Genomic DNA, 16,982 nt, shown 5'->3' with positions numbered 1-16,982 from the left:
CACTGTACTACAGGAGAGATCTAACAGCACAGCTCACTGTACTACAGGAGAGATCTAACAGCACAGCTCACTGTACTACAGGAGAGATCTAACAGTACAGCTCACTATACTACAGGAGACATCTAACAGCACAGCTCACTGTACTACAGGAGAGATCTAACAGCACAGCTCACTGTACTACAGGAGAGATCTAACAGCAGAGCTCACTGTACTACAGGAGAGATGTAACAGCACAGCTCACTGTACTACAGGAGAGATCTAACAGCAGAGCTCACTGTACTACAGGAGAGATCTAACAGCACAGCTCACTGTACTACAGGAGAGATTTAATAGCAGTCAGAGCACACTGTACTACAGGAGAGAGAGGCTGTTAGTGGGGTATTTTAGAGCAGTTTGTTGGAGCGCTTCGTAATGATCCATTAGAGAGGTTTGTTGGAGCAGTCCATTCCCCTGTGATTCTGCTCCCCCCCTCCCTCCCCTGTAGTGACATGCAGACACTGTACCTGATCAATCCACAAAATATTAAAATATTGTCCAAATGACATAATAGCATAAATCTGCACATGGGGAGACATTACACAAAGAAAAACAACTATTATTGTGACTACAGGTTCTTGTGGGAAAAAAGGACTTTGTATTTTGACTGTATTGCTACCATCGACCTACACTGAAGTGGGTGGCTGAAGAGTGGAGCCAACCGCACTGGCATTAGTGAGCAATGTCTCTCACCAAGACCAGGAAGTGAGCTTCAAAAACACAGTCACATTTAGCCCCTTGGTTAAAGCCTGTAGCCATAAATTATGAGTGACTGCTTTCAGTCCTGCAGCCACTAGGGGGTGCCCTTGCAACCCCAAACTCCCATGCAGGTACCTGACACCAGAGGTGTTGTGAGTTCGCTGAGAGATAAGTTGGCACTCTGAATTTATGATGTGAATGGATGCGAATGGTCATTATATTATCATGGTCATTTCGGTCCACCCTGTGGGAAAATGTCCCTGTGACTTCATTCAGGGGTCAACTGCACTGACTAATCCATTTCGGGATTTCCAGCCAACCCATGCTCTTAGCAAATGAATTATCTATTCAGTCGTTTATTCAGACCTTTTTATTCAGTAGCAACGGCTGCAGGTTGCGCGCGTGTCCTTGGTGGAGACGTGTTACTGCGGCCCGATACAGGAGAGAACCAGCGCTGCCGTCACAGCTCTTTACAAAATGAAGGCAGGATAGCTGGTTGAAGAAAGGCCAATAAACACACACAGAATTGTGTTCTGCCGCTGCTGGGATTGGAAGGTCCATTGTGATGTAGACATGCCTCTGCGTGTTAAAGAGAACGAAGCCAAACACCCAAGGCTACTGGTAATTGCTTTCAGTACAGCGTGATTGACTGAGCATACATAAACACAGAACATTACCCAACAGGAACATCACTCAATTAACACACAGGGTCGCTGACCCCTGAAGCACATTTAAATGTGCAGTACAACATGAAGTACAGGGAGGAGCGCCAGCAGTGTTAGCAGGGTGTTTAGCATTCTGAGAACAGTAGCAAAGAAGCTGGTATTAAATAGAGAGGAGCTACTGTGACAGGTCATGTGCTGGAGGAGATGGGTCGGAGGTCAAAGGTCGGTTATCTCATCAGCACATTAAATTTGACCCTTGTGTTCTGTTAGCACTTGTGCAACTGTCTGCCTGGGTTAAATACTCACAGGGCTATACTGGGATTTTAAAGCAGAAACAGAGGTCTTTCATTTTTTGCGATATGATGTGATTTCTGGTTTATATGTGAAATGAAAATAAAACCAGATTTTCATGCAGAAGATTAGTGATATTTATTGTTTTGAACTGACATTCTCGATTATTTTTAATCTTTATCTTATTGTATTCAAAGTAACCATATAGCCAAGACAGGGTTTGGCGTGTCAAGCACAATGTGGTGTGATGTCATTAAGCCGGAATGTGCTGCTGTGTGATGTCATTAAGCAGGAATGTGCTGTGTGATGTCAGTAAGCAGGAATGTGCCGTGTGATGTCATTATGCAGGAATGTGCTGTGTGATGTCATTATGCAGGAATGTGCTGTGTGATGTCATTATGCAGGAATGTGCCGTGTGGTGTCATTAAGCAGGAATGTGCTGTGTGATGTCATTAAGCAGGAATGTGCTGTGTGATGTCATTAAGCAGGAATGGGCCTTCCCCGGTGGTGACTGATCTGGGATAATAATGGAGACAGAGCAAGATCGGTCTGAACCAGCCCTGAGCACAGTGGCAAGGTCACACGCCCCTCTGGACCAATCAGGTGAGGGGTGGACCAGATTGTGCATCTGACTGACAGGTGGGGGAAGAGTGATTGCTGTATTAAAGCTGCTCAATCAGCAGTGATCCCATTAAAGTTGCCCCCCCCACGCTCGCTTCAAACTGCCTGCCTTTCCCCCCCGTTCTGCGACAGCCCCCATCAATCCTCACCCGGGAGATTTATTCTGGGAGATAAATGCTGGGTTCTGGGGTTAACACCCGGCTCAATGAGCTATTTAACTAGGAAGCACAGTCCCTTCCTAATCTAACAGTCCCTTCCTAATCTAACAAGAATGAATACAGCAAAAGCCTCGCAATTATGAGTGTTGTGTGAGTGGGGGTGGCGGGCACTGAGGAGTGGTGGGTAAGACAGTCGCAGCTCAGCCATATTACAGGGATATTTTAATATTTTGTTTTTTCTCTCAGTGAAAGGGTACAAAAGAAAAGAGAAAATGGAGTTTTGCATCAAAATGAAGTTTTTCTCACCAGGATAACTCTAACCTTTCAGGATTTATTCTGATTATTGTGATTGTGGCTGTTTGTATTCTCTCTCCCTCACTCCCACAACAAGAAAACTTCTCCAACATCATCTCATGTGTCTTGTCAGTTATGCACTGCATTCTTGTTAATAGTTTTAGCTTCACATTAAATGCTACATGCAGAATTTGAAAGCAGCTTATTAATCCTGAGTTGTAAGTGATGTCCTCCACTGCTGAGGTGATGCGCTTGTGCACAGGAAAGAACAGGGAAGGACAGAGAGGACAGTGAAGGACAAGGAAGGACAGGGAATGAAAGAAGAATAGAGGGATAGTGAAGGACAGAGAAGAACAGAAAAGAACATGGAAGGACAGGGAAGGATAGGGAAGGACAGTGAAGGACAGTGAAGGATCAGGAAGGACAGAGAGGGACAGTGAAGGACAGGGAATGACAGGGAATGACAGAGAAGGACATGGAATGGCAGTAAGCGTAAACTGGGAGGCCCGCTCCCTGCCCTGCAGAAGGTCTGTTCCAGGTTATTCTTTACTGAGAGCATAAGGCGCAGTCAGTTTGAGCTATGACTCAGGAGAGGCAGCGAACACACTGTCCTGTTTTTAATAACCTCGTGAAAAACAGGCCATCCCCAAGATGAGGGTTCTGATGTGCTCCTGGAGCAGTTTTCGGACAGACTGTCTGTGCTGTTTGGGCGACCGTGCCCAGTCATCAGCAGCTCTAACCCACGGTAGCGGAGGTACCCGCTGTAGGTCGTTGTGATTTAGGATGAATCATAATCACAGAGTGGAGACGGTTTGAGATGGGCTGCGGTGTGTGGGGTACCAGGGCACACACACGCATGTGTCTGCACCGGGCGGAGGGAAAACTGGAGAAGGTCTGCGGCTATAAGAGCTGTAGGAGCTCTTGTGCTGTGGCTCTGAGATTATCAACGTCCTCGAGCAGAGAGCCACGCATTCTCTTCTGATTTCAAATAAATTCCCGTCTATAAAGAAGACACTTTCACAAGACAAGGTCGCATTTAAAGTCAGGAAAGTTATTACAAGACATTATTGCCATTCTTATCGCAGAACCTTTAGACCCACCTGATACTCGGGTGTATCGCAGTACAGAATGCCCACTGCCAGCAGTGTTGTCTTAGGCCACGCCCATTGCCCTTGATCACACCCCTTTTTCAAAAGATGCTCCCAATTGGATGCTTTGGCTTCAGTGGTAGAGAGATAGAACTGACCCTTCAGAGCCAATGGATTCAGCCGAATGGATTCAGCCCAATGGATCCAGCCGAGTGGATCCAGCCTAATGGATTCAGCCCAATGGATTCAGGACTTGGAAGGAAGTGTCCAGTCTGTGGCTTGTCCTACCAGCTGCATGCGTGTCCTCAGACGCCAACGCACGTTTTTTTTTACTAACCCTTTAATGTCAGTGTGTCATAAATGTGTTATATGTAGTTGTATGTCAGAAACATGCACACATAGTCTGTACATGGTCATGTATTTCAGTATTAGACGTGTGCAAACTGCACGTATAAACTCCTACCAAACCCAGGTGGTGTGTGGGGGGGCGTCTAATGGCTGACTGACGAACGATGTCGGCCATTTTCCAAAACTTTTTCATCTCCGGTTATCATCTGGGCTAAAAACCCAGAGTGCAGATCTTTTAGGTGCTGTAGTGGGATGAAAGATGCTCAGTAGAGCATTACTCTCCTCATAACCTGTACTCATGATGATTTTTATATGAATGAGGTAGGTCTGGATTGCCTTATTCACTTGATCATGGTTTTAGTAGCTGGGTTTTATTGCTTTGGAGAGGAGCAGATTTGCGCCATATTTCTGTGGAGCGCTCGTGATGAAGCTGATGATGAAGCTCGTGATGAAGTCATGTTTCAGACTCCTCTCTCTGGCTGCGCAGATCATGCATTTAAACCAACTCCCATGTAAGAGTCACCATCACAGAATAATCCTCTTATTATCTTACTATATATCCCCCGAAGGTTTGCCCTATTATCTTATTATATATATATATATATGCTCAGACTAATCCTGTTATTACTCTATTGTATCCTCAGGCTTTGTTGTCTCATTTTAAACCCACGGCTGTTTCTCCTGGGGGAGATTTAGGGGCTTGCTTAGCAGCTCTGAAAGGCCTAAAGCTGATATTACATCAGAGTTATGTAACCCCAGCAGCTGGCAGTGAGGGGGGGTATGAATGAGTGAAGAGGAGCTTCTCCCCGCAGTCTGCACGCGGGATACGCCCCCATAGACCCCCCCCCGCCCCCCCCGCCGCTAAGGGGAAACTCATGAGGGAAGGAGGAAAAGAAGAAGAGTGTCCGGGGGGGGGGGGGGGGGGGCTGGGCGGGTCTCCAGGGAGGGCAGAGAGGCTCGTGGGGGTGGGGGGGGGGAGTGGTCCGGGGGGATTAGGGGGTGAGAGGGGTCTCCAGGGAGGGCAGAGAGGCTCGTGGAGGTGGGGGTGGCGGGGTGGTCAGGGGGATTAGGGGGTGAGAGGGGTCTCCAGGGAGGGCAGAGAGAGGTCTAAACACTCCGTATGGCTCAGGGGGGCAATAGGCTACAGGAATAGGAAACAGTCTGAACAAATCTTGCCTATTGATTGGCCATGAAGGATCTCAGTTGTGAGAATATCCACTGTAGTGACCCTACTGAACTGTCATCGACTCTCATACTGTCAATCAAATTGCAACACAGTGGCTGTATGGCGACCAGGTGGAAATGAAAGGGCTCTTGTGGTGAAATGGTGTCTGATTGGCTGGGGTTTCTCCTGATGAATGGGAATGAAATGGTGACACAGAGCCGTGGGTAGAGGCGGACATGATAATGGAAAATCGAATGTGGTCGCTGTAAGAGTTATGAAGTGGAATGAAAGTAATTCAGCGACAGGCATGGACCGCGCAGAGGGAGGGGTCCGCGGTGTGGCCAGGGTGTAACTGCACCCCCCCCCCCTCAATTCTGCACCCCCCCACCCCCCCTCAACTCTGCACCCCCCCGCCCCCCCTCAACTCTGCACCCCTCCCCTCAACCCTGCACCCCCCCGCCCCCCCCTCAACTCTGCACCCCCCCCACCCCCCCCTCAACTCTGCACCCCCCACCCCCCCTCAACTCTGCACACCTCCCCGCAACCCTGCATCCCCCCGCCCCCCCTCAACTCTGCACCCCTCCCCCCAAATCTGCAACTCCCCCTCCCCACCCCCCTCAACCCTGCACTCCCCCCCAAATCTACAACTCCCCCTCCCCCCCCCCCAACCCTGCATCTCCCCGCCCCCCCCTCAACCCTGCCCCCCACCCCCCCTCAACCCTGCACCCCCCACACACCCCAACCCTGCACCCCCCCCCCCACCCCCCCGACCCCACCCTGCACACCTGCAGATCGACCTTCAGCTGTATTTGCCTTACTGCTGTCATTGGAACATTTCTGAAAATACAGACTCAAGTGAAAGTTCATACATAAAAACTGTATAATCTTCCAGTCTTCTTCCAGATATAAAGATTGAAATGTTTGTGTTTTTATCTCATAAACTCTGTGCTTGCAGGAGAGCTTGTGAGCTGAATGAGGCTTTATCAGACTATGGCAGGAACAGGAGGAAAGAGAAGCAGCGGTAAGGATGGTAAACACAAGGAACCCTGCCGCAGACAGCCCGGTTACTGGCTCACTCACACCTGACTGCAGGTACGCATCACACCTGAGTGCAGGTACGCATCACACCTGACTGCAGGTACGCATCACACCTGAGTGCAGGTACGCATCACACCTGACTGCAGGTACGCATCACACCTGAGTGCAGGTACGCATCACACCTGACTGCAGGTACGCATCACACCTGAGTGCAGGTACGCATCACACCTGACTGCAGGTACGCATCACACCTGAGTGCAGGTACGCATCACACCTGACTGCAGGTACGCATCACACCTGAGTGCAGGTACGCATCACACCTGACTGCAGGTACGCATCATACCTGACTGCAGGTACGCATCACACCTGACTGCAGGTACTCATCACACCTGAGTGCAGGTACGCATCATACCTGAGTGCAGGTACGCATCACACCTGAGTGCAGGTACGCATCACACCTGACTGCAGGTACGCATCACACCTGACTGCAGGTACGCATCACACCTGACTGCAGGTACACATCATGCCTGACTGCAGGTACGCATCACACCTGACTGCAGGTACGCATCACACCTGAGTGCAGGTATGCATCACACCTGACTGCAGGTACGCATCTCTGTGCTCTGACTCTGGGGTTTTTACTACTTCACAAGTAATCACCAGTGAGTCCAAAAATATTTATTTAAAAAACAAACGTGAACACTGTGAATACCTGAGCACAAAGCTCAGGTACAGCTAACAATGTGCATGTATTACAATCAGAAACAAGACCAGGTTAAAACCTAGTATATGGCTGGATCTGACACATGTGATCCAGCCGACCAATGGTGTAACTTCATAACTCGGCCGACCAGTGGTGTAACTTCATCACTCAGTCAGTCACTCAGTCACTCACAGACATTTGCATTTGTAGGGCTGGCCCCGCTGTTGCGGTCCAGCCAAAAAAAGGGAGGGGGGGGTCTTACTTACTGTAAAGGGAACCAATACCCGTGTGGTGGGGGGTCTTAAATTATAAAACACTTTTTCCAGAGATCATCGGGGCCTCTCAGACAAGCTGTTTGCACTTTAATTAGACTTTTCCTTTGAATTCTCTTAAGTTTTTTATTTATTTATATCTAAATGATTTATTACTCATTCCTGCTATAATTAAAGGCAGTTGCTCCTACTACAGCACTGCTGGTTGGGGGGGGGGGGGTATATAGGGTCTGATGTTTATTCTATTTTTTTACTTGAACAAATTCAGGCCAACCATTAATTTGGCAGCAAAGAAACAGACGTCTGAGGAAACAGGCGCGCAGTCAACTGGGAGCTGGAGGTTGCTAAGAAACAAGAGTGAGAGAGTTCATGTCTGCAGGCTGTCATGATCTTCACAGTAAATGTTTTCCTTCGTGTCGGACAGTCTTTCGTAATGCTGCAGTGCCTGTAGGTTTAGCTCAAACTCTGCAGGGTCGCCATGTCTGCAGGATTAACTCCAGGACTCTGGATGTGTGTGGAATCTTTAGACAGGCTGAGTACTGAAAGACAGTATGACACACTGGAGTTAAACCTGCAGGCACTGTGCCCCCTCCAGGACTGGAGTTAAACCTGCACACACTGTGGCCCTCAAGGACTGGAGTTAAACCTGCAGGCACTGTGCCCCCTCCAGGACTGGAGTTAAACCTGCAGGCACTGTGCCCCCTCCAGGACTGGAGTTAAAGCTGCAGGCACTGTGCCCCCACCAGGACTAGAGTTAAACCAGCAGGCGCTGCAGCCCTCCTGGACTGGAGTTAAACCTGCAGGCACTGTGGCCCTCCAGGACTGGAGTTAAACCTGCACACACTGTGGCCCTCAAGGACTGGAGTTAAACCTGCAGGCACTGTGCCCCCTCCAGGACTGGAGTTAAACCTGCACACACTGTGGCTCTCAAGGACTGGAGTTAAACCTGCAGGCACTGTGCCCCCTCCAGGACTGGAGTTAAACCTGCAGGCACTGTGCCCCCTCCAGGACTGGAGTTAAACCTGCACACACTGTGGCCCCTCCAGGACTGGAGTTAAACCTGCAGGCACTGTGCCCCCTCCAGGACTGGAGTTAAACCTACAGGCACTGTGCCCCCTCCAGGACTGGAGTTAAACCTGCAGGCGCTGCGGCCCTCCAGGACTGGAATTAAACCTGCAGACGCTGCGGCCCTCCAGGACTGGAGTTAAACCTGCAGACGCTGTGGCCCTCCAGGACTGGAGTTAAACCTGCAGACGCCGTGATCCTCCAGGCATTACCTGTCCACCTGAATGAGTCTGCTCTGAGGCTTTTCCTGTCCAACACTCATTATGTCTCAGTGGTACTTTTACAATCCCCTCTCAGGCAGCCTGTGAGAGCCGCGTGGAGCAGCGTGAGCTCTCAGTCGAACGGCAAAAACATTTAAAATGTGCCTGTTGGGGGACCCGGTTTAGTCAGTGATGCGTTTAAAACGCGCTGTTCTAACGAGTTTCCTTCGGCACGCAGCGGCTCCACGGAGCTGTGAGACCTACCGCACGGAGCTGTGAGACCTGCCCCACACGCTGTGAGACCTGCCACACGGAGCTGTGAGACCTGCTGCACGGAGCTGTGAGACCTGCCGCACGGAGCTGTGAGACCTGCTGCACGGAGCTGTGAGACCTGCTGCACGGAGCTGTGAGACCTGCCGCACGGAGCTGTGAGACCTGCCCCACGCGCTGTGAGACCTGCCGCACACGCTGTGAGACCTGCCGCACGGAGCTGTGAGACCTGCCGCACGCACACGGAGCTGTGAGACCTGCCGCACGGAGCTGTGAGACCTGCCGCACGGAGCTGTGAGACCTGCCGCACGGAGCTGTGAGACCTGCCGCACGCGCACGGCGGGAGTGGCGAGAGCTTCGTTGGCGTGACATTGCGGTCGCCGTGGCGCCGCTTTCCCGCCTCGCAGTGGAACACCCAGACCACTCGAACGAAGACGTCTCGTCTCCCCGGAGCAGAAGAAACCGAGTCTTTAAAAAAAGCAAAAGAAAAACCAGCCCAGGGAATAATTAATCACTGCGCTTTTTCATTCTCGTTTGTTTTCTTTAAAATAAATATATATATATATATATTATTTTTATTTTTTTTATTCACAGGGCTGTCATGATAGTTGTTTCCAGGCAGCATGTTACTGTGCCCGTGGGGGGGGGGGGGGGGGTGTTCTTCCTTGTTTTTATGTGATGTGAACCTCCAGCCTTTATTGCCTTTGCAGTGCTGTCTCCTCTTTGGGGGGGGGGGGGGGGCGCCCCAAACGCGCCCCAAACGCGCTGACAGGTTCCTAACGGAAGCTCTTGGGAACGCCACAGTTTGAGCTTCCTAAGGACAGGAAAGAAACAGTTTCTCTGCTCTTATATCTCAGGCTGTTTCTCTGAATATTTCTCTGAATATTTCTCATATCTCTAATTATTCTTGTTTTTCTTATTTTGGGCGCCAGACCCCTCCTCGGGGTTTCTAGTGCCAAGTGAAGATTTGTCCCTGCCGTAGTTTGTTGTTGCTGGAAGATTAAAGTTTCTCATGAGCAAAAACGCAGGAAATGCACAGCAGATATGGTATTAATAACTATGACTCACAAAATAAATTACAAAATGCCTGTAAAATTTGGTTCAAAGAAAGGAGCTTTTCCCCACAGGGTATACACGCATACGAACACACACACGCATATAATACTGTGTATTATGAATATACACTCAGTGAAAATGATGTATCTTTTGTGGTGGCAGTAAGGGAATTAGGGTGCTGCCCACCAGGGGGCAGCGCTGACCCTGCAGACAGGTACGGCTGCAGCTGTGGTTCATTGCAATCACGTCAGCTGTGGCCCATTACCTAATCATGGGCTCTATAATCGCCTGTACCTTATCGCCTGGCTCCCAGACCTGGAGGAGAGGAGTTTGGGAGCTGGGGAATGCATGGGGTGTGGTAGTTTTTGGGGTTTTGGTTTCGTTTTTGTTTTCTTTGTAGTTTTGGTTTTGTTTTCTTTGTAGTTTTGGTTGCCAGTTTGACCATTGGTTTTGTTCCTGAAGATTTCTCTTGTTTTGGGACCAATAAAAGGCTACGGTAAGTTAGCACATCTTTTGGGTTTTTCCTGTCTGTTCACCACATGTGCAGTAGCCACCCCCAGCCCTGCCTCACAATATATATAATTGTGTTCTTATTTCGCTTTTGTATGTCTCTGGATAAGAGCATCTGCTGTTATTGTGATGTAAAAGTAATGAACTGAATTATTGTGTTTAACACTCAGTGTAAAGAAGACTGTGCTCTTTGTGTGCTTTGAAAGAATGAGGAGGATTTCTCAAATCTATAGGTGGCCCTACGGTTTCTTTATCCATAGTCAGAGTTATTATTCAGTGACAAGAAATGAAGCGGTCTGCATTGTGTAATTTGTCTTCTTAATGCCAGCTGTTGTAATTGGAATTATGGAAGAATGAACACAGGGGCTACAAACAATCCCTGTTATTTCACCTGAGTGCCTATTACAGCAGGTAATAGATTTCCTTTTCAGGTTTGTGTGTGTGTGTGTGTGTGTGTGTGTGTGTGTGTGTGTCCATTCGTGTGTTCATGCATGTGCTTGTGTGTGCCTACTGTGCTTGCACGTGTGTGCATGTGGGTGTCTATTGTGCACACACGTTTGCGTGTGTGTGCATGTGCGTGTGTTCAAATGCTTTATCCCTTTCCAGCTCCATTAGAGGCTGTCTTTTACTGTCCGTAATAATAATTATAATAAAAATAACAAAATGCATCCAAAATATTTGAAACGAGCAAAACAAATTTTTCTTGCACCATTAATTGAATGACCATTACAGTGAGACGTGGCACTGCAGGACCTTTGGGAAAGTAAATGTCTGGTATCTTCAATCCTTTCCTTTTCAGTGATTTATTTGTTTTTATTAAATTATTTAACATTTACAAAGGGCATTAAACTAATTTCACAACCCTGTTTGATTTCTGACTGCAGAGGTCAGTGGCTGCCAGTAATCTCTCTCTCTCTCTCTCTCTCTCTCTCTCTCTCTGATGCTGTAAAATAAAACTTATTGGTGCCAGTTTTTTTACAATTGTGTGTTGTGACTAAAATTCTGTTGCCAAGTTATATCTCTGACGGTCCGATGAATTTTTGCAGTTTCTTTATGGATGCGCAGAAGGCATGAGCATGTTTTGATTGGATGTTGGTGAGTTTACTCGAGCCAATAGCAATCACTCGCTGTGAATTTGCGTGGATTTTAAAGGGGTCTGGAAAGCATCTGATTCTCCTGTAGGAGATTTATTTAGCTGCCTGCTGGTCTGACTGGGCTGATTTCTTCTGGCTGATCTCATTGACTGATCTCTGGTCTAGTACCTTTGCTTTTGAGTACAGCAGTAGTACCTCGGATGGGATTTGAACCTGCATCCTCTGAGTTAGTTCCATTACCCTAACCGCTGTGCTGTGGAGCTTACCTACCTACCTCACCAACATGCTGCATGAGTCCGATGCAGAAACACTGCTGTGGGAAATGGGGGATTTTTCATTTGCAAGAAGTACTGCTGTCCTGTGCTTGTCCCTCTCCTGGGACATCTGCACACCGCACTGTCCCTGCCCCCCCTTCCTGTATCTGTTAGAGTGATTGACAGGCCTGTAGTGCTGGGCTGAAGTAATGAGGACTGCCTGCGCTAATTAGCAGCGCCACACAGAGCTAGCGACCGTGGCCACACAGCGCCACAAAGAAGAACCGAGAGAGGGGAAAGGAGGGGGAGAGAGAGGGAAGGAGGGAGGGAGAGGGGGAGGAAGGGAGAGAGACAGAGAGGAAGAGTGAAAGTGATAGAGAGGAATAGACAGAAGTGTCCTATTTATTTTCCCAGCTCTTTGCCGGCAGCTCTGAGCTTCACAGGGGTGGATCCAAAGCCTTTATGGCCGCCATACCACCCCGGTGTGTGAATATCATACACACGTCAGCTCCTGGCCTTGTTTCACCGCGGGTAGCTGAGGGATTATGGGTAATGTGTTCGGGGGGTGTCCATAAAATGCTCTGCATCTGTTGAGATGGAAATAGTGACAGCACTGTGAAATGGTACATGTGCTCTTTCCTGTGGTGAGAGCAAAATGGCCCCCACTGGGCAATGCGCCAGTCTGCTTTAACTGACTCTCTATGTTAGCGTTAGCGTTAGCTACACTAGTAATGCTTTGAGGGAAGCATTTCACCTGGCACAGCTCACCGGACTACCTGTGTTTTGGGCCATTCATTTTGCTGTAAAAGTTTTAGATTACATGTGAACCACTGACAGGAAGAGCCATATGGTAGTCTCGGTGCATTCCGACTCTGGCTGCAGTCTCAGTGCATTCTGACTCTCCGGCTGTAGCATCTGTTCATTGTTCTCATATTCTCACCATGAACATCCCAGTTACCAGCCAGAGAAAAAGATCTTCTCTGTGCGCAAGTGCATTTGCCATCCGGGTCAATAATCTCAGAAGAACACAGAATTTTCAGTGCTGTTGCCCTCATGGAAAAACTCAACAAACATGCACTTACCAAGTAATGATTACTGTAAAAATCAATCATAGTAGTACAATCACTCACAATGGCCATTTAATACAAGCCTGTTTTGGACAGTTACTCACAGCCTGATATTGCATGCTTCTTGTTCCTTTTTGTGTGTAGAAAACCACATGTGCCATAAGCAGAATAGTGGGGAAAAATAATCTTCAATTATGACCAATCAAATGCCAGCAAGCGGTGTCATTCAGATTTTTTCAATTATTGCACTGAAATTGACTTTAGAAAGCCCTTTCATGCCTTGCTAAACTTAGATTAATGCAATCGCGGTTCACTCGCTGAACACAATATTTTTATCTATCCTCCCAGTGCGCCCCCCCTTCCCCCCTGCCACTAACATGTTAAAGCTGTTTGTCTATGTAAGGAGGTCATGGTGTGGGGGGAGCAGGGCAGGATTTAGGAACCTTTACTGGCAGGGTAAGCATGTCTAATGCCTCTGCACGTGAGAGAGGGGGCACGTGGCCTCTCCTTTCACATGGCAACCCATCCAGTGTTACCTGGCAACCCTGAGCCAATCCACTCTTACATGGCAACCCAACTCTGCACACGTTCTCTGATAAACCTGTCCGGCTTTCACCTGCCAACCACACCTTCTGCACCATCTTCACCCTCCTTACTGTCACCTTGCTGACCAGCCAGTTCTCACAGGAACTGAATACTTTCTCACACATATGGACTGTCATCTGGCAGTCTACTTGTTCTTTCAGATATTGCAAGTCTCCACCATCCCTCCACTGAAGGCTCTGGCTCTCTCAGATATTTTGAAAACTTTTGGAATCCTCTCATGGCAACCCTGACTGACTCCAATATGTACAGGTATGTTTGGACATCCCTTCTGAAATGATGTTCTGTTCTTAATTTAATCAAAAGTCTCTTCATCACTAATAATCAATAATGTTTATTATATTTATTTAACTGATTTATAATTAAGCAGGTTGTTTCATTGTGGCTCTGCCCGCATTGTGTCTCTGGTTTGTTTCGCAGTGTGTCCTCTAAAAAGACTCCCCAAAGGGAGGTTAATGCTGTCAGTGCCTTTATCCACTGTGTTGGGCCCTTTTAAAATAAATTAACAATCCAAATCAAGAGGAATACGCCCATGAAAACAGTTACTGATCTTAGTACCTCATGGTTGAATGTGAGGTTGGGTTTTGCTGGCTGAATGTGAGGTTGGGTTTTGCTGGTTGAATGTGAGGTTTGGTTTTGCTGGTCCAAGGCCTTCCAGTGCTTTATAATGTGCAGTGAACGGCTGCTCCCTGCGTATGTGCTAAGTTTAGAGCAGACCCCTTCGGTTAGGTCAGCCGCTGTGCATAATAACCCTCTGCACTGTGAAGATCGACAGCAATCATCCGTTTGTTTTCACCGCTGAATAACAGACACCGTCTGCTTCCCTGCATATTTTTAAAACTTCTATTGTAACAGAGAATCTTTCTTTTCTTCCTTTCCTGATCTTCCTCTTCATGGCTGCTAAGAGCAGGAGAAGCCTGTGTAGCACACGCCGCAGGGCCTGAACATGAACCTTTGTGTTGCAAGAATAACTGGGGGACATACAGACACAGGAGGGGCTGTAGAACCCAGGATGCAGGTGTGCCGGGGGCAGAGTCCTTGTCGGAGACATGGACGCTGGGGGCAGTTGGTGTGCGGTGTGATACTGTGACCGCTGGGGGTAATTGGGGACGGCTGCTTCCTGCTAGTTTAATTATTGGTGCCCTCATCGCAGGGCTGCCCGTGTGGAGTGTGCTGGGCAGCGGACTGACAGGGCTGAGTAGTGGGGGAGAGAGATGTGTATGTCCTGTGGGTTTGTGTTCTGGTTGTGTGTGTTTGTGTTCTGGTTGTGTATGAAGTTTGAAGTGGGGCCTGACTCCGTGAGTACCGGTTAGCGTTAGCTGAGAGCCTGTGAAGCTCCACTCTCTGACCCCACAATAATGCTGCGTCACTGGGCCCTCTGCCCAGCACCAGCCCCTCTCCTGGAGCCCCTCTCCTGGAGGAACACTCCCCAGCCCCAGCCCCTCTCCTGGAGGAACACTCCCCAGCCCCTCTCCTGGAGCCCCTCTCCTGGAGGAACACTCCCCAGCACCAGACCTTCTCCTGGAGGAACACTCCCCAGCACCAGCCCCTCTCCTGGAGGAACCCTCCCAGAGTTAAACGCCCTTCTGAGCCCAGCCGCGCAGAACGTGCAGGCACAGAACCGGCCGCTCTGATCGGCTCCATGGGTGAAGTCCCAGGCCCAGAATCGACGAACGTCCTGAGCCAAATTCACCCTGCACTTCCTATTTAACAGTGCGATGAGTTCATCTTGGGCTTCGCCAGATTCACAAAGCTCCATTTTATGAAGACTAAGACTCAGGGCCAGATTTACTAGAACATTGCGGCTGCTTTTTTCAAACTCAAAAGTAGTTACTGCAAGGTCACAGAATCTACATCACATTTTCTGCACGCTGCAGTGTCACTGCTGTTTGGCTGTTCGCAGAGTGATTTTCTCTGTCTCTTTCTGAAACGGCTCATTTCTTCCTCCTCAGCTTCAATCTCACCAGCACTTATCAGCCGCTGTAAAAATACTCGATTCCTTATTTTCATTCAGGAAGAATCTTTTTCCATGAAGTGCACAGCTTTCCACTTCCAATCATCGGCCTTTTTGGGTAACTGCGTTGTTGAGACGTGGTGCCGTTGACCCATAAGTGTCCGAAAAAGGCGGATGATGGCCGTGAAGTGCGTGGATAGGGAGCTGCTCTGGCCAATCACGCGTGGTGGGAGAGGCACTGCTATTGGCTCCTAAATTGCTTTTGCAAATATACAGCTAGATCCAGATATGTACAGATATAACTTCAAAAATGTAAGCTAGGTAGGTCTGTATAAGGTATAAGGTCTTCAAATTAAATAAACAAAAAAAAAACCTCTGAGTCAGTGTTTTTTCATAAAGCTCTGAGTCAATGTTTGTTCATAAAGCTCTGAGGCACTGAGTCAGTGTTTGTTCATAAAGCTCTGAGGCACTGAGTCAGTGTTTGTTCATAAAGCTCTGAGGCACTGAGTCAGTGTTTGTTCATAAAGCTCTGAGGTACTGAGTCGGTGTTTATTCATAAAGCTCTGAGGCATTGAGTCAGTGTTGTTCATAAAGCTCTGAGGCACTGAGTCTGTGTTTGTTCATAAAGCTCCAGAGCTTTGTGCAGCACCTGTGAGCTGTTCCTAGGCCCTGGCTCGTTTCCTGCAGTGAGAGTGCATCCCCATGCAGAGCACATTTCTAATCATTCTGAATTCCTCTTAACATCTGAGCAAGAATCTGAGCACATGTTTTTAATCATGCTATATGGAATTAAACCAAATTATATAATTTAGCATTTCAGTATTAAAAAACAAAGCATAAATATGAAAAGGTATAATTATGCATAATTTTGATTTAATTTATGAGCCTTACAGGCGTACAAAGTAAGGCTTACAAACTTCTGAAAAACACCATGTGACCAAAATGAATTAAATGAATCCGTGTGCTGTGATTGTTTATCTTATTTGGAATTAGGAATTCTGCCTGTCAGTCACTTTTTATATGCTACCTTCCATTAAAAATCTGTATTTATAAGATTTTTATATTAATTATGAAATTACATTTTTATAACACCTTCCATCTCTCAAAATCAAAAAAAAGGAGAGGAAAAAAAACGCAAATGTTTTTATTCTCTACAGAGAAATAAAAAAAATAAAATAAGGGATTATGAGTGCGTGCGTTTAGATTTTAAAATGTCTGGACAGCCACAGAGGGCTGCTGAGATCCGGAAGATTCTCTCAGCGCTCGAGTAAACACACAGGTGGAAATCGGCCAAGTTGAGGTCCGGAAGCTTCTCTCAGCGCTGGAGTAAACACACAGGTGGGAATCGGCCATGTTGGCATGCAGCTTTAACGCTCCTGACCTGCTACACTGCTCTTTTCCCTTTAGTCCATTTTCTCCTGCCTGTGGATGCAGCTCTTTAAATATATATTATATAATTTATATTACACTGCTTTTAAAATGGAGCAGTGGGTGCAGTCATTACAATATAGCACAATAAGCTCTTAAGTTG

General features: G+C 47.9%; 1 long non-coding RNA gene across 2 annotated transcripts; it reads left to right on the top strand.

Moving 5' to 3' along the window:
* The first annotated feature begins 10,303 nt into the window (after positions 1-10,303).
* LOC118208635 lies at positions 10,304-15,781 on the top strand. 2 transcript variants are annotated; one of them, XR_004761604.1, is made up of 3 exons: positions 10,304-10,465; positions 13,624-13,749; positions 14,884-15,781. It is a non-coding gene; the product is annotated as an uncharacterized LOC118208635 (long non-coding RNA). The 2 variants fall into 2 exon arrangements; XR_004761603.1 differs by having other exon boundaries at positions 14,403-15,781.
* Positions 15,782-16,982: the final 1,201 nt, after the last annotated feature.

Source organism: Anguilla anguilla, chromosome 1, assembly GCF_013347855.1.
Source record: "Anguilla anguilla isolate fAngAng1 chromosome 1, fAngAng1.pri, whole genome shotgun sequence".
In the NCBI taxonomy this organism is placed as follows: domain Eukaryota; kingdom Metazoa; phylum Chordata; class Actinopteri; order Anguilliformes; family Anguillidae; genus Anguilla; species Anguilla anguilla.
This window is presented reverse-complemented; position numbering and strand designations above follow the sequence as displayed.